This window comes from Mirounga angustirostris, unplaced genomic scaffold (assembly GCF_029215605.1).
Source record: "Mirounga angustirostris isolate CCGP_5_RB_7025 unplaced genomic scaffold, mMirAng1.0.hap1 SCAF_10, whole genome shotgun sequence".
Lineage (NCBI taxonomy): Eukaryota > Metazoa > Chordata > Mammalia > Carnivora > Phocidae > Mirounga > Mirounga angustirostris.
In genome coordinates, this window is record NW_026991718.1 from 4,324,552 (window position 1) to 4,350,057 (window position 25,506).

The 25,506-nt window shown below is 52.3% G+C and overlaps 1 protein-coding gene across 2 annotated transcripts in view; it reads right to left on the minus strand.

Moving 5' to 3' along the window:
* HPCAL1 (hippocalcin like 1) overlaps nt 1-21,586 on the minus strand; it is a 109,739-nt gene extending 88,153 nt beyond the window's left edge. The window contains exon 1 of one of the 2 annotated variants that reach the window (XM_054509596.2): nt 21,281-21,586. The gene's annotated coding sequence lies outside the window, so the exon portion shown is untranslated. The remainder of the gene's footprint in view (nt 1-21,280) is intronic. The other variant, XM_045884070.3, reaches the window with a different exon arrangement.
* Between the last annotated feature and the right edge of the window lie 3,920 nt (nt 21,587-25,506).

Genomic DNA, 25,506 nt, shown 5'->3' on the forward strand with positions numbered 1-25,506 from the left:
CATCTCTCGGCCTGTTCTTAGTCACATCGCCATCAGACTGACTGCAGCTGGGGGAGGCTCCTCCCTCACAAGGACTCCCGGGTCTACCTGGAGAATCTGGATACAGTCCCTGAGCCAAGATTCCCAATCTTAATCACAATGCAAAGCCCTTTGCCATGTAAGGTAGCAGAGTCTGTGACTTTGCTAGCTTACATGGGATCAGGGATGTGGACCCCTTTTGTGGGGGGGGGGGGGGGGTAGGCCACTATCCTGCCTGCCATGAGACCATTAAGGGAAGGGATTCCATAAAGCTGGAGCTGTGGTTTCTAACTTCTGGGTGCACAGAAACCCCAGAACAGCTCAAAGGCATTCTGAGGCTCACCCCTATTGTCCCTGATGCCGGAGAGCTGGGCTGGGGCCAGGAAGTTACATTTTAATCACCTTCCTCAACAGCCCCCCTACCCCAACAGGCCTGAACGTCTGGGGTATAGAGTGTTCAGGTGGGCAAGTCAACCAGATCTTGGACAACAAATTTCACTGAGCACCTGGTCCAAGCTAGGCACTGTTCCAGGCTGGAGCCAGACACACCTGAGTTCCAATGCATATTGTCACTTCCGAGCAGTGAACCCTCAGAGAAGTCGCTTGACCTCTCTGGGCCTGAGTGTCCTCGCTGTCCAACGGGATCCTTGCCATCACCTGCCTACTGCGAAGAGCGCCTGAGCCCACACACACAGCCAAGTGCACAGAGCGGCCCCTCGGCCACCCCTCTCCATGCCTCATGGGGCCACTGTTCTAGAGGTACACGAACAGCTGTGGACAGAAATGGCCTCAACTTACGTCTTTTTATGCTTACTAAATCTTACAGGCCACTACAAATGCAGCTTCTGATACATCAGTCAGGAAATGAAAAGTGACGGGTCTGGTGTTAACCATAAATCACCCACTTGTGAATACATATATAGTAAGTCATTAGCGTTACCGCCATCTGCAGAGAATGCTACCCAGAGAATTCAGTCCCGTACAACTGGGCTCTGAATAACACCATTCTCTAGAGGAACAAGACAAGGCTCTTGGCCAAAATTAGGTCCTGGCTGAAGGTGAGAGTACTTACACCCACAGATGACTGGCAAATTGGTTCCTGTTTGGTCTTAAAAGTACTTCAGAAGAAAAACCAATGGAGCCCTGACATTAAGAAACTAACATGAACACAGCACTCTAATACAAACTAGCTCATATAATCCTCATGACAGCCTTACCATGTCAGCACAACTTACACATGTGGAAACCGAGGCTTGGAGCAGCTAAGTGACTTGTGTGGGGCTCACGGGGCCAAGAAACGGGGCCGAGGTCTACCCCCTCCACTAGCCATCGCAGGAGATCGAGAGAAGCAGCGGCATGGTCCGTCCAATAGCAGGCCCACAACAGCTACCTGGGCAGCTGCTTTATACGTTCTGGGGTTACAGAACCAATATCCACGAAACGCACATTTTGAAATTCTAACATAATCTAGAATACCGCCAAGTATTTCCCCAACGGTTAGCCGTGATGGGAAGGGGAAGCTGGATTCCAGGTAGACTCAGATGACAGGAGCCCTTCCACATGCTGGATGGGGTGCTGGGGCCCCAGGGAAGATGAGCCCCAGCGCGTGCCCCGGACGGGCTCCCCTCCTCAGGGACGCCGCAGCAGAGAGCCTCTGGCACCATCTCCCTCTGAGATATGGGGTCCACAGGTCAAAGTAGGGAGCAGCCCCATGTGCTCTGGCCACCCGGACAGAAAGCTCGCTCTAGCTTGGCCAAAGGGAAGGACAGCAAAAACAAAGAGCCGGAGGCCAGAAGGACACGCCGATGTGTTTGCCGGATGGCGACAGTCCAAGCCAGCTGGAACGTGGGGTGGATCCGGCGGGGGGTACACAGTGGCCGGTGGCCCAGGCTGAGAGCCCAGAGCATCGTTAGCAAGCACCAGCCAACTTCAGAGTGCACGGGAGGGGGAGGGGGGGCAGCGTTCTCTAAAGGACAGAATATGTGTCAAGTGACAGTGCCCCAATTCTCCCCAAAGGGAGAAACGCCATGTCTCGTATATTTATCAGTGCTGCTGCTGAGAAGGGAAGAGAATCCCTCACGCAGGGCACCACGGGCTTCAAGCCAGCCTCGCACTGTCCCCTTGAGTCACAGAAGACGAGCTAACACACAGGGGAGGGCACTGAGGCTTGGGGCGGAGGTGAAGGTAGACCCCCAGGTCGGCTCACTCCTGGCCCAGGTGTCCAGCCAACACGACCGGACCCCAACGCCCCACCCCCAGAGAGTGGCCTGCCAAGGTTTTGGAGGTCAAGGAAAAGAGTGTCCAAGGTCAAGGTGTCGAAAGTAGGATCAACCAGAGGGTTCCCACCACCTGCTTTAAGAGCCTGAGGATGACGAAGATGACACACCAGCCTCCTTCAACACACACTGAAAGCAACCTCCCACCTTCCCCGGGACGACTGGGGCTGGCCGGGCAGCATCTGCTCGTGGCCCCGTGGCCAGTGGCCCGTGAGGCAGGGAGACCCCCTCCGTGTTTACTTTGAGAAGCAACTCCAAGAAAACATGACTAAGTTAATTAAACTTTATACCCCCAGGCCAGACTGGGAGTGCACCTGTCCCTCCCTTCTGGAATTATCCGCCCCCCCCCACCTTCCGATGCACTCAGCGGGCACCTAGCGGGCATCACGCCGATGGGGACATGTGGCGGCCCACAGCACACCTGAGCCCTCAATGTCACGGCCCTCCGCCTCCTCCAGGGCCTCAGGGTCCGCCGAACAGTCAGCCCGCTCTGTGGAGGGTAAAACAACCTAGTTCCTACAGAGTTTAAAAATCCGCAAGTGCCGCATCATCTCCCAACCACCGCCCCCCACGGAGCGGGAAGAGGCCAGTCCGGGTCTCATTCCACAAGGCCCTGGATCGCAGCCCCATGGAGCCACTAATTAGCCCGATGGAGAGTAGGAGCATGGGGCAGGGACAGTGAGCCAGCAGGTGGCACCTAACAGAGGCTTCCGGGCCCTCCTCCCGGCTAAGAGAGCAGAGGCTGAATATGCACCTGCAGTTTTGGATCCTGACATCCTAAAAGCACGTACCGTGTTAGGAAGCTTCTCTGCAGGGACACCCCAAAAGAGACATCATGGTGGTTCTGGGCCCAGCGTTAGGAACTGAGAGGCCTGGGCAGCTGGAGTCTGGAGGAGGAGGGGTGCTGGGACCAGCTCTGAGCGGGCCTCTGCGGAAGCGGGTGCGGGAAAAGGCCGGGAGGCGTGGGTCAGGGGGCCTCCCTGGGACACAGCACCATCTCTGCCCGGCAGTCAGGAGCCCACGGCAATCCTGGCACGGCTATCCTAGGGCCCTGAGACCTGAATCCCAACGTCTGTAAATCCCGCCCCTGTAAAATAATTACGGCCCCGGAGGCTAGGGCTCCGGAGTAAGCAAAATTAAATGAAGGCTGGAGAGCATGTCTGTGAACTGAAAGCCCTAAGAAGATGTGATGATGGCAGCTGGTGGGTTCAATCCCAACAACCCCCCACCCCCCCACCCCCACCCAAAATGGAGCAACGGAGCAACAGAGCAGGTAGGTCCTCGCTGGCCAGGAGCCAAGACGACAAAGAACAGCACCTTCACCGAAGGTCAGTGAAGACAGACAAAGCGGAACCAGGAGCAGCTCCTTCACCTGTCCTCGGCTCTCTTATTCTGGTTTCCCCAAAAGGCAGCCTGAAACCCAGCAAGGTCAATCAGGAATCCCCAAAATTAATGCGGTGATTTCTGAGAAGTGCTGCAGGGCTATGTTACCCCCAGAGCCCCAGAGCCCCAGAGCGGCTGTCCCTGAAGAGAGGAAACTGAGGCAGAGGGGACATGGCTTCCTTCCCAAGGTCATGAAACAGGTAGCCTGGCTGGACTGGGCCCTCCCTCCAGAGAGCTCCGCCCCTGCCCCAGAGATGCAGTCACTCCGGGAGCCAGGGCCCAGAAGAATTCCCCAGAAACACACCACTCAAGACAGAGCACCGCTGTCATGGCAACGAAAGTCTTCACAACTTTGGCATTTCCACAACCTTTGATTGATCCAGTTCTCAAATTTACATTACAATGAAACAGTATTTGCATTTAATTTATTTTAATTGGCTTTTACATAACTAAACGTCTGGGTTTCACCCTTAATAACAACAGGGTGAGTTGGGGCGCCTGGGTGGCTCAGTCGTTAAGCGTCTGCCTTCGGCTCAGGTCATGATCTCAGGGTCCTGGGATCGAACCCCGCATCGGGCTCCCTGCTCCGCGGGAAGCCTGCTTCTCCCTCTCCCACTCCCCCTGCTTGTGTTCCCTCTCTCGCTGTGTCTCTCTCTCTGTCAAATTAATAAATAAAATCTTAAAAAAAAAAATAATAATAACAGGGTGAGTGAGTTTTTCATAGGGGGACCCTTAAGACAGCACAAAGAAAGCTAGTAATTTAGCGTTGTCCTGTTTGGAAAAATTCTTCACTGACTTTCTAGAAGTGCATTTTTGCTTAATTCTCCTTTTTTTTTTTTTCCCTGAGAAGACAGTAGGACCTTTGGCAGGTTGGAGTTCATCCTTTAGACTATGCTGGCATCACATTGAGAGGTTAATCTGATTAGAATGCTTTGCTTGGTAGTTCAAGGCGTGTGGGGCAGTAACCATGGAAGCACAGGTGAGTTCCTCTCATCCCTGCCATAGAGCAGACACGGTGGTAACTGTGTGTTGAATGAATGAATCAGGGCTAATTCTCATGGCCTGATATAAAGTGCCACTTAGAATGGTGCCAGTCACTTGAGCTTTTACTATTTTCATCTAAGTGAGGTGCGGTTTGAGCCCAGAGAAGGCGGTACGTTTCTGGAGCTTTAAGAATAAGGGGTGCAAGTGTGGGGGGCTCACCTGGGAGCCTTCACCTGCAGCTACCTCAGGTGCACTCCCCACCAATTCCACTGAACAGTCATCCATGGCAAGGGGCAGTCACAGCCCCAACGTGAAGCCTAACAGGGAAGAGAGAGATGAACGGGAACGTGTTTGGTCTCCACTCTCCAGGGGATTCTGTCTGCTGGGAAGAAAGACTCATTTTTTTCATGCCATTCCCTCTAAAAGACGCTCTGATAATGACCGTACAGTACAGATGTGCAGGGCACAGGCAGGGGAAAAGGCATCAACTGGCTCAAGAAGCCCTGCTTGCTTCTCGAAGCTTCTTGAAGGATGTGTGGGTGCTCGCCAAGTTGTAGGGGGAGGCTTCCTCTCATCAAATGATGAGAGTCAAGGTAAGTGTTCTCTTTCCCATAACCCAAGAGCCGAGACCCAAGACAGGGAGCACCCTGCAGCCCAGGACCAGTTCCACTTAGCAGGCAAACGTCAGACATGAAAAAAATCCCTTGAGAGTCTTCCACCCCCAGTCCCTGCCCCACCTGCTCCGGCCCCACCTGCTCCCACCCCTCTGGTCCCAGCAAAGGTGACCAGACAGCTGGCTGTAAGCGGGGAGTAGGTTTAAGGGGAGCTGCTTGCTAAACACATACTCTGATTTGAGCCAAGCTTGACTGTCTGTATTTGAACAAGCGTTTTTAATCTGACCAGTAAGTTTCCAGGCTGCCCGACACACAATCAGCCAGTGATTCCCCTGCCTGCAGACTTAGAAAGATGGAGGAGATCCGACAGTCCCAGAGATGGGTGAGCAGATACAAATTTCCATTTCTTTTGTGAGTCTCGGACAATATGGTTCTCCGGGCCTCTTCTGTGGGCTGACACCTTGTAGGAGGGAAATGAGAACCACAGGTTGACCCCAGACTGGGAGAAGAAAAAGAGGAGAAGACTCAGAATTTAGTTTCCATGGCGGGGCAGGGGGGAGGGGGAGCATAAAGACCCAGCAAGGAGACCCGCCGTGTTAGACCACTATGTGTCAGAGGCTGCAGGATATGACTATAAAAAGATTGATGATGATGATGACGGTAATAGTCTTTCCACGAATACAGCACTTTAGAGTTTATAAGAGGTCTAATGGCTATTTCTTATGACAATCCAGGGAGGGAGGGTTTTATAATTCCCATTTCAGATGAAGAATGGGATGCTCCAGCGCAGTGCTCCAGGAGACCCAAGGGACCTGCATGGGGAAGCCATGGTGGGTGCTGTTTACACCTCGGGAAGGGGAGCAAGATAGGGACCAAGTCCATGCAGGTACCTTTTTTCCTTTTGAAAAGAATAGTCGGTTCACTATCCATTAGAACAGAAGAGACATCAAGAAGAGACATCTCTAGGGGCCCCTCGGGTGGCTCAGTTGGTTAAGCATCCGACTCTTGATTTCAGCTCAGGTCTTGATCTCAGGGGTGTGAGTTCAAGCCCCATGTTGGGCTCCATGCTGGGCACAGAGCCTACTTTAAAAAAACCAAAACAAAACAAGAAGAGACATCTCCAGTCTGGGGTCACCTTCTGCAGCTCAATGAGGCAGGAAGTCTCCTCGAGGCCCAGAACACTGGGGGCCTGAGGGTTGTTTTCTTATTCAGATGACAGCATCCTATGCGTGACCGCTGGTCCGATCACCACGTATGCAAAGGCTTGAGTCTGCTGCTTCCTCGACATCACCAACATCTAGTGTGGCCACCAGCTCTGCCCTGTGCCCACTGGCAGCCTATTCAGGCTGTGACAAGCCCACTTGAGATCCCCGCCAGATAACAAGCTTGTGCAAAGCGGGCCATCCAGTGGTGAGGTTGCAGTAGCTCTTTGCTTACTACAAACCTGCAGAAGGTAGGACAAAGAGGTCGTGCCTTTCTCTGCAGAAGTGACCACAAGGAAGCATTTGGCAGGAGACAGAGAGAGGCAGGGATGCCCGCCACGAGCCTCCAGCTGCTGATCCTATGGGAGGCTGTCTGTGGCTCCGTGGCTGCTGGTGGGAGCCAGGAGCTGGGAGCAGATTGGCCTGGGGCCCCTCCTTGGCTTCATGCTGTCTCGTTATGGGTCACAACCATAACATAAGCTCGGCAAGGCCGGGGCCCCCAACATCCCCCTCACTGTTGGTCCCCAGGGCCCAGAGCCCAGCCTGGTGTACGATACATAAGGGTTGAATTAATTTGCCGAATTGTACAGAGTAATCATCATTCACACTAAAGAGAGCATCCCTAGCTTTATTAGAAGATTTTGTTCTAGTTGTTGTTTCGGGTAGGTGTTCCCTTGATGCATTTTTTTTGTTTTTTTTAGTGTTTCCGGCAAGAAAGGCAAGGGCACACAGCATTAATAATTAGACAAACAGAAAGGAGGGCAAAATTATGTCAGAAATTACCTAAGTCCATAAAACATATGACCTTTTTTTAGAAAAATTTAATTCACACGCACAATTTCAGAAATAGAAGTCAGGCTTACTCCTTTTCCAGGACAACTGGGATACCCAGGAAACCACAGGGACACGCCCAGTCTCCATGGAAACCTACCTGTTTCCAGTGATTGGTGGGCTTCCTTCCTGCCTCCATGTGGAATCCTACAATAAACTGAGGACCCAGCTTTCAAAAATAATTTCTGAACACTGTAGCCATACTAATTTTTTTTTAAATATGGGTTCCTTATGGTTAAGATCCTGAAATAGCGTACCAGATGTGTGCGGAATTTTGCTGACAATTATTTTCTTGCTCAGGATCAGAAATATGGACCGCAGACTATAAAGCTGTGATTTTTTAAAAAAATTTCAAATCCAAGAAACTATAAGCAGACACTGAGCTAGTAGTAAAGGGAACCTCTGGTTTTTCACATTATATAGCCCAGCCACCAGTATCTCTCCCTCATTCACCCCAAAATTAATCCTTCCTATTAGCCAAGTTCTCTGATGATTGGCCTCAACCTCATAACCTTCCACTGCTGACTCAGTATCCTGGACTCAGACAGATCGAACCTCTGAAAAAAAAACAGCCTAAGAAGCCTCTGGAGCGATGCCACCAAAAGTCAGGCATGGCCCTAACAAGGGCTAAGAGGGTCCTGCTTCCCAGCCAGTAAATAAAGACAGTCAACCCAACGTCAACCCGACACCAACCCAACGTCAACCCAATGTCAACCCAACACCAACCCAATGTCAACCCAACACCAACCCAATGTCAACCCAACACCAACCCAACATCAACCCGACTCCAACCCAACATGAACCCAAGTCAACGCAACACGAACCCAAGTCAACGCAAGGTCCAAGGCAGGAGCAGCACAGGGAGTGGGGAAGGATCACCTCCAACTGGAAGATGATGGAAGACCAGCAGTTTTACTTTTGGGCCAGCATGAAGCAAGGTCAGGGATGGGGAAATAGAAAAAGTTATTTTCAAAAAGGGAGCTGAAAAGCAGCCTGACCAACAAACAGCAAGGAGATTATCCCTGGAAGAAGGCCACTGTGCTCAACACCTGGTGATGAGAAAAGCAAAGGAAAAGCAATAGAAGCCGAGACCAGGCACAGGTGGCGCAAGGACACCGACCACCTCATTCAAATACCCCAGATAAACCCAGGGGGAGCCACAAAGGCTCTTCTAGGTCAAGAAACAAAGTGAACACCCAAATTTAAGCAAGTAAAAAAGAAGAAACATATTCTCGACCATAAACAGACTCCACCCTTGCCATGTTGAAATGGTGAATTTCTAGGAAGGCTTAGAACATTTTTCTTCATATCCAGATAATAAAGTTACTCAGGATTGAATTTAGATGAGATTAGCAAATTCTAATGACGCATTATGATAAATTTCCATTAATTCAAATCATCACAACTATGGAATTCGTGGGTTCCAGACAGTCTGACTATAAAAAGAAAGTTTGCTAAGCAAATAATAGGGTAAACAAGGTTATCAGAGGAATGTGTCCTTGGGGTTCCTTTTAAAACCTTTTTTTTTTTCCTAATTGCAAGAATAATACATACCCATTGGTGAAAATTCAGAGTGTAGAGAAATATGAAAAAGCAGGAAGGAGAAACCACTCATGATCCCATCAGACTCAACCACTGTTAAAAGTTCAGTGTATGCCCTTCTCATCTATTTTCTCTGGCCTTTTTCCCCTCGCAAACATAACTGGAATGAAACTGTCCATATAGTTCTATACCTTGCTCCCCAGCCCCATATTTAGGAGAAATGCTTAAATTGCTTATTTTCAGCCCCTTTAGCAAAAATCTAGCAGCCTATGACCATAAATGTGCTCATTTCAAAGAATTCTCTAAGATTTTTTAAATTAATTAATTAATTTATTTATTGAGAGGGGGACAGAGAGAGAGAGAGAGAAAGCACTGGGGGAGGGGCAGAGAGACAGGGAGAGAATCTGCCCTGAACAAGAGCCCAAAGCAGGGCTCGATATCAGGACCCTGGGATCATGACCCGAGCCAAAACCAAGAGCTGGGCACTTAACCAACTGAGCCCCTCAGGTGCCCTCAAAGAATTCTCAATAATTCCTTAACTCAATTAATTCAGGAGTCTGCATTAATACATACTTTTGTCCAAAAATAACACAATTCCTTGTCTTCTAAAATACTCCCTAATTGTCCCTTGGGCGCCTGGGTGGCTCAGTCGGTTAAGCGACTGCCTTCGGCTCAGGTCATGATCCTGGAGTCCCGGGATCGAGTCCCGCATCGGCCTCCCTGCTCGGCAGGGAGTCTGCTTCTCCCTCTGACCCTCCCCCCTCTCATGTGCTCTCTCTCATTCTCTCTCTCTCAAATAAATAAATAAAATCTTTAAAAAAAAAAAAATACTCCCTAACTGTCCCTAATTCACAGTTAGTCAAAACAAAAAGTTCAGTCTATCAGTTTCGTGATAATCAGCAGTAAGGGCCTCCCAGAAAGAACAGAGATGCACCATTACAAAGATGAGGGCTGTATCCTCTGCACTGGTTCTCCCTGGGCGTGTCCTCTGAAAGGGACAGTCAACAGCTTCTAAATCAGGCGCCGGATCTAGAGCCTAAGAACTTAGCTATACTATCAGCCTTCTGTGCTCCCACCGACATTGCTCACCTCCTTTGTACCAGGACCCAATTCATCTCAGCTTCCTTCACACATAGCACCGGTCCTGGGACAGGAAGTTACAGGGATGTGCTGAATGGATGGAGGGGTGGATGAAACACACAGAGCTCACCTCCCCAACTTCAGTATCCTCTGACACTTCCCCTGCCTTCTCATCTGTGCTCCACAGATTTGTCCCTCCACAGGACCAGCTTCTTCTGAATTAGGGTGCCGGCTCCTGAGATGGCACTTGCTAGGTGTCTGTGCTTTCTAAGACGTTCCTTTCTTTTTTTTTTTTTTTTTTTTTTTGCAGTCAGTTTAGCTAGGAAAATTCTCTCTGTGCTTTACGTTGGGTATGCCCTACGACTCAAGTTTCCATTTTTTTTTAAAGATTTTATTTATTTATTTGACAGAAAGAGACACAGCGAGAGATGGAGAAGGAGAACAGGCTCCCCGCTGAGCAGGGAGCCCGATGTGGGGTTCGATCCCAGGACCCTGGGATCATGACCTGAGCCAAAGGTAGACGCTTAACCGACTGAGCCACCCAGGTGCCCCTACATTTTTTTTTAAGATTTTATTTTTAAGGGGCACCTGGGTGGCTCAGATGGTTAAGCGTCTGCCTTCGGCTCAGGTCATGATCCCAGGGTCCTGGGATCGAACCCCACATCGGGCTCCCTGCTCAGCGGGGAGTCTGATTCTCCCTCTCCCTCCTGCTCATGCTCTCTCTCTCTCTCTCTCAAATGAATAAATAAATCTTTAAAGAAAAAAGATTTTATTTTTAAGTAATCTCTACACCCAACATGGGGCTCAAACTCACAACCCCGAGATCAAGAGTCGCACGCTCCACGGACTGAACCAGCCAGGTACCCCTCAGGTTTACATTTTTAAACATTTCTCCTGAACTGTAGAACTGACAGAGAATGTAGAGGTTACTTAGTCCTGAGCTCCATATGACAAACAAGGAAACTGAGATCTGGAGAGGAAAAACCACTCATGCCAAGTTAAAGCCAGACTTTGATAATCAGCCGGGGATAATTCCGCCGGCCGAGAAAGCCTTGATGGCTTCTTTAGCACCGTGCTGCAATTTTAGCAAATGGGTAGAACACTTGCCAATCAGTGATAAGCACGGAAAACAGTGCTGACCTGCCAATCATACATTCAGCCTGCAAAGCAAGCCCCTTTGGCAAAGGTGTTAAGGTTAAACACTTCAATTCCCCCACCATCCTACAGCCCAGGGAAGGGAGTGGTGGTTTAGCCACACATCTGGGCACCCACTGTGTTCCAGGTTCTGTGCCAGGAATGGGGGGCCGTGGAGGAGAAATCTACAAGGTCCTACGTGCCAAGAGGCCCACTGCCCTGGGAGAGGCAGACAAGCACAGTGCCCAACCAGCAAGGTCAGACTCCCACCAGCACTAATGAAGAGTGGTGGCAAAAGGCCAGGAGAATACAAGAGGGGGCCAAAGCTGTCCTCCCTGGAAGGGCCATGGGGAACTCAACGGAATAGGTACCACTGGCTCTCTCTGGGCCTGCAAAACAGGTGGTTTATCAGTCAAGGTTCTCCAGAAAAACAGAACCAGTAGGAGATATATGTATGTGGAGACTTACCGGAATTGGCTCATGCAACTTCGGAGGCTGAGGAGTCCCACAACCTGCCATCTGCAAGCTAGAAACCCAGGAAAGCTGGTGTTATTCAGTCCAAGTCCAAAAGCCCGAAAATCAAGGGAGCCAATGGTGTAAGTCCCAGTCCGAGTCCAAAGGCTTGAGAACCAGGAGCATGGATGTCCAAGGACAAGGGAAGACAGACGTCCCAGCTCAAGCAGACAAAGTAAATTCCACCTTCCACTATCTTTTTGTTCTATTCAGGCCCTCAGTGGATTGAATGATGTCTGCACACATTGGTAGAGGGGGTCTTCTTTACTCAGCCTGCCAATTCAAATGCTAATCTCTTCCAGAAACACCCTCACAGACACACCCAGAAATAAAGTTTTACTAGTTATCTGGGCATCCCTTAGGCAAGTCAAACTGACACATAAAATTAACCATCACAGGTGGGATTTTCCAAGAATATTCCAGATCAGTGAGTCTCATGAGGTCTCTTTTAGAGTAAAATTCCATCACCCACCCATTTGGGTTCTCTATGCCTACCATCATCTTGTACTAACTCCCCTCATTACCCTCCTAACAGTAGGTGTCCCCCCACAACCTGCCAGCAAAGAACAGCTAACTCAACAGAAATAGGCCATGTGAAGCAGTGACCCCAAGGTTGGTAAGCAATGTGAGACTGGATGGTGGCATTGATGATGGTGGTAAAGGTGACGGTGATGATGATGGTGATGATGGTGATGATAAGTGTGATGGTGGTGATAGTGATCATAACGATGTTAATGACGGTGATGAGGAGGAGGAGGAGGATGGTGATGGTAATGATAGTGATGGTGGTGATGATGGTGAGGAGGATGGTGATGGCGGTGTTGATGGGGAGGATGGTGGTGATGATGGGAGGAGGATGGTGATGATAGTGATGATGGTGAGGAGGAGGGGGATGGTGATGGTGGTGATGATGGGGAGGAGGATGGTGATGGCGGTGTTGATGGGGAGGATGGTGGCGATGATGGGGAGGATGGTGGTGATGATGGGGAGGAGGATGGTGATGATAGTGATGATGGTGAGGAGGAGGGGGAGGAGGATGGTGGTGTTGATGGGGAGGATGGTGGTGATGACAGTGACGGTGGTGATGACGGGGACAGTGATGGTCAGAATGATAATGTGGGAAGCCAGCATGTGGCCCAGCACAAAGCACAGGGGAAAGGAGCAATGGGCCGCAGTGAGATCTTCACGCTGCTTGCGGTGGCCTGGCCGAGAAGACCTGGAATTCCTCACCCATGCTATAACTCCCCTCCCCCTACCTCCTCCAATGATAGCGAAAATCATTCCCAAATGCATAAGCTTTCACTTTATAGCTAGCTCTGAAAACAATCAGCCAGGCCATTTTGTTTTGAGGGCAGATAATAGCATATCACCAAGAACATATGCCAATAAAAGCAGCAATTCTTTATCCCATCTTCAGAGAGAAAGAAGAGGGACAAACACTCCCCAGAGAATAAGAATGGATCCTAAGTGCCAAAGGTCCAGCATGAAAGAAGGCCAAGCCTCGACATCTGTCCGAGGCCTCTTCGTACCTTCACTTACTGAAACGAAAGACACCCAAAGAAGGCAAAGCAACCACCATATTTTGTCTCCCACCCTTGGAAGCTGAGCCAGACTGTCCAGGCTGCGTCACCAAGCATGAGATTGGCACTGCATGACTGAGGATTTTTAATAAAGCCTTATTCCTGCCACTGCCCCCCCACGCTTTGGAGAGGGCTGAGAGAGAGAGAGAGCGCGCACCACCAGTCCTGCCCACCCACAGCCCTGCCTTGGGCCCACAGTTGGGGCATAGGTTTTTCTAGACATCCCACGCTCATTCTGGCAGGAGTGACTCTCCAGCCCCACATGTAAATACAGAAAATTGTACGATGTTGGAAATGATTCATTTTTAAACCCAGGTGATTGATTTTGAGAGGTTCTCACTTCCCTCCAAAAATGGATTGTAGCACAGCAAAGAGAAAGGATGGGAGTGACAGGGAAGGGTGGGGAGCTGTCGTCAATTCTGCTTTCTGGAAATGTCTGTTAAATGCACAGGAAGGAAGCAGAGACTTGAGCATTTTGCTGCTGGAGGGGGAAAACAGTGCTATGATCCGTATACACCACTGCAGAGAATCGTAATCCTGCCGGTGTTCCCCAGAGTCCCCGGGCCCATTAGCACACAAGCCAACTCAATAAAGGCTTCCTGGCCCCCTGGGAGACAGGGGATCAAGAGGTCAGGGCCTCACTGAGTCTGAGAAATAACCTACCTAGATCTGAAGAATGACCTAACCTAGATCTCTTTGTCACCACGGCTGTGTCAGCGACCCTCACAGAGGCTTCTGAGAAGACATGAGCTGGACAATCCAAAATGGCAGCTCCCTAACCTCCAAGTCATGGCCCCCACCAGCTCCCTTCTAGGAGCCTTCACACACATTCACAGGCTCTCACATCAAATGCTTCGCTACTACAGGGTGGGTCAAAAGATGCCTAATAAACCTGAATATGAAAAGAAATCCTTAGCGGCAGAGGAGGCACACCACCCAAGAACGTTTAAATAGCAACAACGGGGCGCCTGGGTGGCTCAGTCGGTTGAGCGACTGCCTTCGGCTCAGGTCATGATCCTGGACTCCCAGGATCGAGTCCCACATCGGGCTCCCTGCTCGGCAGGGAGTCTGCTTCTCCCTCTGACCCTCCCCCCTCTCATGCTCTCTCTCTATCTCATTCTCTCTTAAATAAATAAATAAAATCTTAAATAGCAACAACGGCCACCACTTAGCACAGACATGTGACCAGCCCAAGACTCCACGGCTCTAGGTCCACGTTCCATGTGATAGTCCAACGTGGCCCCGGAACCCCTTCATAAACGTGAGCAAACTCGGGCTCAGAAAGTGTCACCCAGCTAATAAATGACAGGGCAGAGCCTGACTCAAACCCAGGTCTGCTGGACCCCAACATCTGCAATCTTCCGAAAGAAACAAGACACTCTTGCTGTCGACCAAGAAAGTTCTCCGCCTCGGTGGGAGACAGAGACCATTTATGTTTTCTGTTTGGTTTTGTTTTTCACCTCTACAGGAGTGTTTCTTTTTTGTTGTTCTTGTTTTTTTTTTTTAATTTTATTAGTTAACAGACAGTGGAGAGAGACCACTTGTGACCTGGTGGTCAGACCCAGATCTACCTGCCTATGCTGCGTATACAATTTCTGTGACTCAATTTGCAATCTGTAAAATGGGGTCTCCTCCTCTGCTTTTCCTTGAAGAACAAAAATAACCCAAGAAGGGAAGTTCTGAAATGCACAAGCCAGGCAAGTGCACTCCCCTCCCGGGGCCTCTGTCTGTCTACCTCCCAGGAGACCTCTCTGCTCCCACGCACACTTACGTCACTCCTACATGGTCAGCTGTGGGCCAAGTACTGGGGCAAATGAAGACGTGCCATATTCCGCCCGTGCCCTACAAGGAATTTCCATGGCTCGGAGGCCATACAAGAAAAACTGAACATTACTCTGAGAAAAGCCCCAGAAGGGCAGATCCCGACTACCAAATGGGTAGGAGAGAACGAACCCTGGCTTAATTCTTATAAGGTTCTTCTACTTCTTGCCCACGGCTTGGCTGAGTTGGTGTGCTCTGGGCATCCTGGATTTTTTCGTTTAAAAAATTAGTTTGGGGGCGCCTGGGTGGCTCAGTCGTTAAGCGTCTGCCTTCGGCTCAGGTCATGATCCCAGGGTCCTGGGATCGAGCCCCGCATCGGGCTCCCTGCTCGGCGGGAAGCCTGCTTCTCCCTCTCCTACTCCCCCTGCTTGTGTTCCCTCTCTCTCTGTCTCTATGTCAAATAAATAAAACTAAAAAAAAAAAAAAAATTAGTTTGATCCCTTTTGCCTCACTCTGTACTTTAAATTCGAACCCCCTGCTGGATACTCAGGAGGTGACTGACGAGAGAAATGGGGGGAAGCAACTTCACTGAGCGCAGCCAACAGGCCCTATAGGTACCCCAGGCGCCCAGCGCTGCGCTAGGGGAGGAATGGGGGCCAGAAGGATGCAGTCACTGCGTCAAAGAGCTGGCCAGCCCTCAGGCAGGCAAGCACCCAGCCTCTTTGATCAGCCTGAGGGAGCAATCAATTCTCACTGGAAAACTCCAGGAAAGCCTCAAGGAGGAGGCCCTGGAGCCAAATCTACAAATGAGAGTCGGGAAGAAAAGGCAAATCTAGAGACAGAAAGCCCATTAGTGGTTGCCTTGGGGTGGGGGCGGGGACAAAGAGTGACAATAAATGGGCCGGAGGGAGCTTTCTGGGGTGATGCAAAGGTTCTAAAACTGGATTGTGGTGACAGTTGCACAATTCTGTAAATTTACTGAAAAGTACTGGATTGTGCATTTGAAATGGGTACACTCCACGGTATATAAATAATATCTCAATAAAGCTGTTAGTTAAAAAGATTTTTTTTCCAAGGATGAGTAGGAGTTTAGCAGATAAAGAAGTCTGGATGGGAAAGAAGAAAGGCAGGTGCTGTGGCAACCCGGCTACCCTGACCCTCCTAGTCCCACCTCCCCCCAGACACCTGCACCCCTCCCAGCACAGCTGAGAAGGTTAGTTCCCAGAGAAGGTTAGTTCCCTGCCCGCCCTAGCCCAGGGGGAGGAGCTTCCCTGGAGCACTTGTCAAGCTCTGAGGGCTCCTCGGAGGGTCTCCCCAGTCCCCAGCCCAAGCTGGGCTCCAGCCGGGAGGAAGCCTGTGTCGGGCTTTCAGAGTCCTGCTTGGAGCAAGGCACCCAGCAGATGTTCAGAAGAACACTTACTGGGCAAGAACATGAACTTGGGGCCGGGGGTGGCTGGGGGGCCAGAGTGCAGAGTGAGAGGACAAAATCTGTTTTCCATAGTAACTTGACGACAGCAATGACTCAAGTGGAAGCGGGGCTCCAGGATAAGGGATGAGAAAGCTCTGCTGTGTGGGAACAGGAGCCTTGGGGTCGTCGGAGAGGAGGGGCTAGGGCAACAGAGGACTGACCAATTCCGGATTTCTGGACAGACGAAGAAAGGGAAAGAGCCCAGAAACACTCCTGAGGTTTCTAGCTGGAATGAACAAGTAGGCGAGAGGCATTCATTACAACAGGTAGAGGGACCCGCTTGGGGGTGGAAGGAAGTTCTGGGCTCTGCTTTGATGTGGAGCAGCGTGGAGCCTGCACGCTGGGTCTGAGCATGGGGAGAGCTCAGGTTTGCTCACCTGCCAATGCACAGACGTGAGCCCAGGTGAAAGGAGAGCACTTAGACTGTGCCTGACTAAGGGACCTCCCTGGCTGAAAGAGGCTCGGGGAAGATTTGAGGCAGATACTGAGGCAATCAAGGGAGACTTCCATGAGAACCGTGCACCCCCCCCGAAGCCTTCTTCCTGTCTGCAGAATCATGGCAGCTTTATCCACGGAGTACAAATTGAACTATCCTGAGTGTTTCTTAGCCAAGAGTCACAGACCCATCACTCGCTCCTCAGAAACTTCTCGTCGAGTGAGGCAGGTGGGACTGATGCCAGCACCCCGACCCGTCTCCTGGCTTGCTGCCAACCTGAGCTGCACCTCAAGAGCTGAAAAGCAACAGATATCCGGAAAACACAGCTGCTGGATTAGCAGGTGTGGGGCGCGCTTGGCTTATAAAGGTAAATGAAGGGGCGCCTGGGTGGCTCAGTCGGTTAAGCTTCTGCCTTCGGCTCAGGTCGTGATCTCGGGGTCCTAGGATCGAGCCCCGTATTGGGCTCCCTGCTCAGCGGGAAGCCTGCTTCTCCCTCTCCCTCTGCTCCTCACCCCCGCTCATGCGCACTTTCAGTCTCTCAAATAAATAAGTAAAATCTTTTAAAAAAAAAAAAAAGGTAAATGAAAAGAGCCCCAAGAAGATATCTCTGCGCACCTGCAGCCAGCAGGGGAGGGCTGCAACAGGAGGAGCCTGGGATCTCTCCGAAAGTGTCTTTAGTTAGTCATGCCTCATAAATGCAGAGATATGAAGCTTTGCCTCTGAAATTCAATTATACTTGAAAGGACATGGCCAAGGCAGGGCTCTCTTAAAGGATTTACTGTGCTTTCCTGATGATAAAAAAAAAAATGTCTTTAGACTTGCACCTTGCTCATCAGTGCCTAAGAAATGTTCACCTGTCAAACCGTATTGATTAACGGAAGTTACATTAAAACCCACGCCACTAGATTCCAACCCCTTTTTTTTTTTGGTGGAAAGTGATTTGAAAGAAATATTTTTCCCCATGGTGCAAGAGTCACCGAGACAGCCCCTACCTAAGCCTGCTTTGCCATCTCCATATACCATTACCTGTCATTCCCTGATTAGAAACTCAACCCAAAGGGAAGAGGACAAGAAGGTTGTCCACATGAGATGCACAGACTTATGTGTGGGCATGAAAACACCAAAGAAACCCAATGAGACCGTGGGAGAATGGTGAATCCCACAGTAGAGAGAGCGCGATTAAGGTTTATAACTGCCCTCCTTCCACAAACACAATGACATCTGACAAACTAGCAAAATACTCATAATCCCCCATCAAGCCCGGGCTGGCGACTCCACAAATTGGAAGCATTATCCCATAACAAACAAGCTTGGTTTAGGGCTTGCTGGCATGCTAAATTCTAACACAAACCTGATCCTGATCTAGATAAAATTTCAGCTGCAAAATAGCTTACTCTGTGTTGCCAAATAACTCTGGGGCTCCTTAGTAGTCTCCAGGATTAACACTGGTCCCTAAGTGACCTGGGCACTTTACCACTTATGAGTGGCTGGCTATACAAGGGCCCAGGACAAGCTGGGGGAAAGGACCACAGGCATAAGGGGGAGACAGACTGCCTAATACACAAACGCTTAATAGGGTATTTTTATGGGAAAAGGCAACCCTTGGAACTGTGCACATGGAGCCCCAAAGGCAGTGGGTCTGAGGCCCCTGGAAAGCACTACTGCTTTACCAGATCAAACTCCAGAGCAGCCCCAGGTAGAGAGAGAGCTCAGTAAGGAGGAGGCCCCGGATGGGGACTGTGCGTGAAGGCGAGTCCACTCCTTGTCACTCAACAGCTTGTATTTCTAATTCTGCACAGCCCAGTGGCCAAAACGGGGCATTAAGATAAAATTCTGAAGGAATTAGTCCAAGCTCCTTTATATCTCTTAGAGTTTCCCTCTAGAGGGCTTATTGGAAATGAATGGATCACCGGCTAGGGTTTGGGCAAATCTCTGTTCTTCTGGCGGTTTGACCTATTGTTTCTCCATAAGTCTGCGCTTCCAGGCATCTGATTCCCAATGCCAGGTGCCCCAAATTATTATCGCACGTTGACGTCTATTTTTCACCTTACAAAAAGCATCCAAGTGGAACCCAAAGGGAGCAGGCAAGGCTAAAAACGCACCACATCCCACGGCAAGTGAGAGGCAGAGCCCCTGGGCCTTCCCTCCAGCACATTATCCAATAAAGCCTCAAGAGCTCAGTAATTACAGGCGCTCTCAAAAGTGAAACAGAAATAGATCTAGGGCCGACACACTGGTTTGCTTGAGACAGAGGGCTGGTTTTAAGCAGCAAAATACAAAACAGCCACCCCAATAACAAACAGCCCAGCTTTTGGTCTGTCTTCTGAGCTGAGAAAGCCAGCCTGATTTTTTTTTTTTTTTCCTTCAGTATTATTCAATCTGATTATGGGGAAGAGAGTAGGATTGAGATGAAAAGCCCTTTTCTCCTCCAGGATATAAAATCATTTTATGCAACAGAAAAAGCAGGTTGCATTCTAAGTGTGCCCCTGACACCAAATCAGATGAAAACTTAGCTCATCCAAGTCCCCTGGCCTGCCATCACCACTGAGACCTCAGCATTCGGGGCTGGCAGAAGACAGACCAAGCAAGAGCTTTCTGCTCCCGTTTCATAAAAGCCTGCAAAGGATTCCAGCTTCCCTGAGCACACCCACCGGGAGCAGGTGATCCCGGGAAACACATCCCATACCTAAGCACAGCCCAGCTGATGATCCCCATGGCCCCCGAGCCCATTCCATGCCGATGCTCCATTTTGAGAGCGTCATGCACCATGAGGTCGGCTGCTCCCTTCGTGAAAGGTTATTTGTTTTTCCGACTGGGAAGGGTCCTGAGAGGAAGAAAGAAACCACAGCGATGGAGGGAAGGAATCCCCAGCTCTGGCAGAAGGCAGCAGGGCAGCCGGGGCCAGCTGGCCCCGCCGGGTCTAGCAAGCGCTATGCTGCGGTTGGCAGGACTCTCCCTGAGAGTGAATCGTGGTTGGAGGGTGTGCACGTTCACTGCAGTTCAATGTTACGTAGTAGTAGGCTTCAAACTAAATATTTTAAAAATTAAGGGGCAGGACTAGGAGGAAGGATCCCACGCGCCCTGGGCCTCCTGCGTAAGGCTGATCCAAGAGAGACGCGGTTGGATGGGTGGGGGGAGGGGTCGGAGGGTGTCCAACGCCGAGGCCCAAGGCAGCACTTGCGGTCCTGGCAAACACCCTCCTCTAGGGGGACTCGGTGTTGTCCGGGAGTAAAGGAGATGGCCTTCGGCTTGACCAGGCCCGGCCGGGATGCCCTGGGAGCCCGAGGTCCGTCTCTGCGGGGAGCGCCCCCTTCACGCCCTGGCTGTCAGACTCTGCAAGCCGCAAGCCCCGGGGACTAGGCACTTGTTGAACAAAAAGGCTCCCGACTCCAGCAGCCGCCCCAGTTGGCCAGGAGAGGGACCCCCAGCTCGGGCGCGGGAGCCTTCGCGGCTGGGCGCTGCGCGCTCCTGCACACTCGCGGCGGCGCCGCCCGGGAGGTGCGGCGAGCAGGCAGCGCACCCGGCAGCCTAAACTTTCTCGAATCTCGGTGCTTCGCAGTTAAGTTAGGGCCGTGAGAGAGGCACAAAACACGCGCGGGGGGGGGGGGGGGGAGGCAGGGGATGTAATAGCCCCACCACGACAAAGGGAAAAAAAGGATTAAAAAATGAGAGACACTAATTGACACTAATTCAATTAACTTAGCACCTACTATGTGCCAAGCACCAGGCCAAGAGCTATCTTTAGTGCGTTCTCATTTTAAATGTCACGGCAGACCCCTAGGGAGGAACTGTCCCCATTTGATAGAGAAGCAAACCTCAACCAGAGAAGGTGGCGTGTCTGGCCCAGGTCGCAGTGCGGGTCACGGCGAGGCCAGGGCTCCTAACTCCGGAGCAGGGCTCTGTCCGTCGCCCCTCGGCCTAGTAAGGAGGGAGCAGATGGCCGCCGCGCCAGCCCCCAACCCTGGAGGGAGCGCACCTGCCACCCACGTGGGCCTCGCGGACCTGCCCCCCAGCGGGGCTAGCCCAGGCTGCCCCAGAGGCCCGCGCTAGCTCCTTTGGATCCCAGCTGTCCCCGGAGCCCCTGGAGCTCCGCACTGCGCCGGCCGGCGGGAGACAGAGGGCTCCGCACACAGGGCTGGACCGCCCACGCCCACCCGCCACCCGCCCCGCCACTCGTCCCCACCAGCAACTGCGCCCGGACACACAATTCCACAAACGCAACCCCAAAATGTGCACACCCACTGTACACACGGATCCCCACGAGGACACGCCATTCCAGGGACACACCACCGTCCTCGGTCACCCACAACTCCGCCACGCAAACACAGGCACCCCCAACACACACACGCGCGCGCGCGCGCACACACACACACACACACACGCAGAGAGCCCGGTCGCAGCTCACACCGGTGCACACGCCCGCACTCTCCGCAGACAGCAGCCCCCCGGTTGCCCTACCTGCTCCGGCGCAGGACGCGGTCCGCCGGCTTCCCGAGCCCAAGTTCGGCGCGGCTGGCGCTGGGGCGGGAGCGGGCCGCTGCCCGGGACTAGCGCGCCGAGGCCGGGAAGGGTGGCTAGGAGCGCGGGCCTCCGTGCGCCCGCAGCCTCCGCGCCGGCCCTGCGCTCATCGCCTCCCAGAAAAACAAAAGGAAGCCGGCAGCGAGGGAGGGAGCGAGCCGGAGGCGCCCGCCCGTCCACCGGTCCACCCGTCCGCCGCCAGCAGTCGCCGCGGCCCGCCTGCCAGCGCCGGGAAGGAAGGGACTCGAAGGCGGGACCCGGAGGCGGGGGCCGGGGGCGGGGCGTGCGGCCGGGGCTGGCGCTCAAGTTTCCTGCGGACCCGCCCCCGCAGGGCCACGCCCCACACCTAGCCCCGCCCACCTACCCTGCTTGGGTCGCGCCCCTGTCCCTAGCCACGCCCCTTGCTGGCCCTTCGGTGCCGGGCCTCCGAGCCTTCCAAGCCGGGCCCCTCACTTGCTCCGTAGCGCACTCTCCGCCCAGTCTAGGCCCTGAGCGGGTCCCAGTCCCGGGTGGATTTCGGCGCAGGAGCGAAGCTGAGCACCGGTTCCGCCTCCCTAACCCTTGGCCTCTGGCCTGCGGGTGTGGGAGAGGCGGGGAGGCGGCACCGGGAGGGGCCAGCTCCGCGCCCACTCCCCCGCCTCCCCAGTCCTCTGCAGGAAGTGAGGCCCGGGTGGCCCAGAAAGGGAAGAGGCCGGAGTCGCCCCAGGCCGTCTCCCAGGGCCCTCTGGCACCCTCACCGCCAGTCCCCTGAGCAGATACCACAGGCCTTCCCGCGCCTCCTTCTGGGAAGGAGCCGAGGACCGGGAGGAAGGACACCTGAGTTCCAGTTCTGGTTGCCTTTGCCAGTTCTGGGCGATTGGGGCAAGTCCCCGAGACTCCCGCGGGCTTGGTTTCCCCACCTATAAGATGGACGGGAGGAGGGGCAGGCTTCTTCGGGCCCCTCCCTCCCTGACTTGCTGTGGGTCTTTAGTCTCTGCTGAGGAAGGGACTTGGTGGACATCTCGGTCCCAGGGACAGGCGGCCTGGGAGTCAGGGAGAGACAAACCTGTGTTTCCCATAGACTTCCTCTGTCCCCCTCCGAACGCACCTGCCTGAGAGGGAAGGAAAACGGGACTGTGCTTCCCAGAGCCCCTCACCCCAGGAGCTCCTGAAAATCTGGGCCCTGGAAAAAGCAAATATATACACACACCCACCACTACCAGCACCACCCACCCCAAACATCCCCGAAGAAAGGTAACCACAGAAACAGCCCTGATTGTGGAGCTGGGCGATAGCGTTAGCCTGAGACAGACTGTCTTTCTGGCGTCTCTAGGGGAAAACTCAAATCTTCCTGCAAATCCTCCTCCCCAAAAACACCGGGAGTGAACTCCCACTACACAGGAGGCTGCTGAGAGGAATGCTGGTGGGCGGCTTGGCAGGGGAATAGCTGGGCTGGCAGGCCAGGTGGTCTGAGAGCCCAGACCCCTCTCTCAGCAAGCAAATGGCAAAACCAACCCCGGAGGGAGTTAGTCTCCTAGGCAGCCCTGCTGTGGGGATTAAATGCAATAATGACTGTGAGCGTCAGCGGTATGGGGCTGAGGTGATGTCACACGGAGCGGCTCTGGTACCCAGGCCAGCATCTTTCCTTCTCAGCAGACCAGGGGCCAGGGTCACTGAGCAGCTTCCCTGTCGTCTGTCTGCACAGAGGGTGGGGTTACAGGGGACAAGCCCCCAGCCATGTGTCAAGCCCAGGCCCCTCGGCCTGGGTGACTGCAGATACTGGGTTAACTGGCGTAGGTTATGTTCTGCTGTGGTCACACATGAGACCCACCTCTCACTCAGGCTGCGGTCCGGTGCTAGGTCGGAGGGCACAGGGAAGACTCCTCACAGACGCTCAGGAACTCCAGCCTCTTCCATCTCGAGATTCTTCCTTCAGGGCTTCCCAGGACATGGCTGGCCCCTTGACTTCCAGCCAGCAACAAGGGAGGAGACAGTGCTGGGGGAGGAGGGGGGGTCAAAGAGGGGGGGAAAGGGGTCATTGGGAGCCAGGCCTGGAGGAGGCACACATCACATGGGTCCATATTTAGGGACCAGAATTAGTCACGTGGTGCTACCTGGCTGCAAGGGGTCCAGGAATTACAGCCTTCCTCTGGGCCCGGGGGAAAACCATCGTGTTGGTGAGCACGCCACGATGTCTCTGCCACGGATTCAGAGCACAGGTCTCCCCAGCTCAGTCACAGGACAACAGATAGACATCCACATAGAGCATGATAATCACTGTCATCGAGGACTGAGCTCTAGCTAGCTGTGACCCCCTGCAAAATCAGCTTGTGGGGAGAGGAACGGCTCACAGAGCAGATGACAGTGTCACTGGGCTTTGAAAGATGAGGAGGAGGGGAAAGTACGGGAGACCCAGGGTGAGGCTGGTGGAGGGTAAGGAAGCTCAGGGAGAGTACAGAGGCGGACTGAGGCAGTCCTGGACCCCGCCTACCAGTGGACCTCGGGGCCTTTGCCTGCGCAGTCCTCTCCCACTCATCTGGAACCTACCTATCCCTCAGGGAGGGCTCAGTTCCGATTTCACCTAGCCCTCTGACATCTCAGCTCTTGGGCGCTTCTCCCTTCCCTGAACTTCTAAAGGAGGAGTGTCTCCCTCAGGTGAGATACAACCTGATCGCTTCCTTTTGTTCTTGCAGGGCATGTAGTAGTTACTCAATAAGTACTCTTGAATTTAATAACCTAGAGCAAAGCAAAAAGCAAATTCAGGGTAGGGTGTTCTGTTAGTTTCCTGGGGCCGCCATAACAAAGTACCAGAGGCAGGCTGGCTCAAACCAAGACATTTATTGTCTCAGAGCTCTAGAGGCTGGGAAGTCCAAGATCAACGTGTCAGCAAGTTTGGTTCCTTCTGAGGGACCTGAGGGGGAATCTGTTCAGGTTTCGACCCCTGATTTCTGTCAGATGCTTCTTGGCTTATGGATGGCTGTCTTCTCCCTATGTCTTCCTTCATCTTTCCTCTGTGTGTGTCTGCCTCCGTGCCCAAATTTCCCCTTTGCATAAGGACACCAGTCATATTGGATTAGAGCCCATTCTAATGACCTTGATCGTGTGCAAAGACACTGTTTCCAAATAGGGTCATCTTCACAGGTACCAGAGATTAGGACTTCAACATCTTTATGGGGGAACAATTCAACACATAACAGGTGGCCTGCTGTATATACAATTTGTCTTCCATAACGTGGCTGTAAACACTTTAAGTCAGGAATGAGTCTCATTATTCTTAATAATAACTGACTTAGGGCACCTGGGTGGCTCAGTCGGTGAAGCATCTGCCTTCGGCTCAGGTCATGATCCCAGGGTCCTGGGATCGAGCCCCGCATTGGGCTCCCTGCTCAGCGGGGAGCCTGCTTCTCCCTCTCCCACTCCCCCTGCTTGTGCTCTCTCTCTCTCTGTCTCACTCTCTCTCTCTCAAAATAAATAAATAAAATCTTTTAAAAAATAATAATAATCATATCTGACTTCATTTTATGACCTTACTCTTTTTGAAGCAGTTATACATATGCTATTTCCAATGAGATTATCCCCATGTCTTACAGACGAGAACACTTATACCTGGAGAAAGGAAGTGACCAAGGACATGTATTAGCATCAGTGACAGCCAGGTCAAAAAACCGGATTCAATATCACTGCGCTGGGCCCACACAGGCTTTGGAAAAAGTCCTATTTAAAAAAAACAATTATTTGTAGTCCTTTGATGAACTTGAGTGTGTATCCTACTGAGGAGGTTCTTTCCAATAAACCTGGTTCTAGCTCACAGACCCCTGCTCCTGAATGCTTGAGGAAGTGAAGGCCCACTTGTCTCCAGGTCCTCTTTTGACTCTGGTCCTCTGTGTTATTGTAACTACAGAAGGGAGAAGTGTGGTGGCTGGGAATGGAGTGGGCCATGCTCCCTTAGGCTGGATGCAGCATGTCTGGCTGCCCACCCTCCCCCTGACCCCAGAAGCTCAAATCAGAGGAAACAGAGAACTTGCTGGTGACGCCAATAGCGAGACTCGCCGGGATCGCTGGATCCTGCCTCGGGTCAGTATGGATCAGAGGTGGGGAAATTGGATGATGAGGCCACCGTGCCTCTCCCTGAGGTCCACCAGTGTTCATGAAGGCCCCTGAAGCAGATGCTATGACCCAGGGCTTAC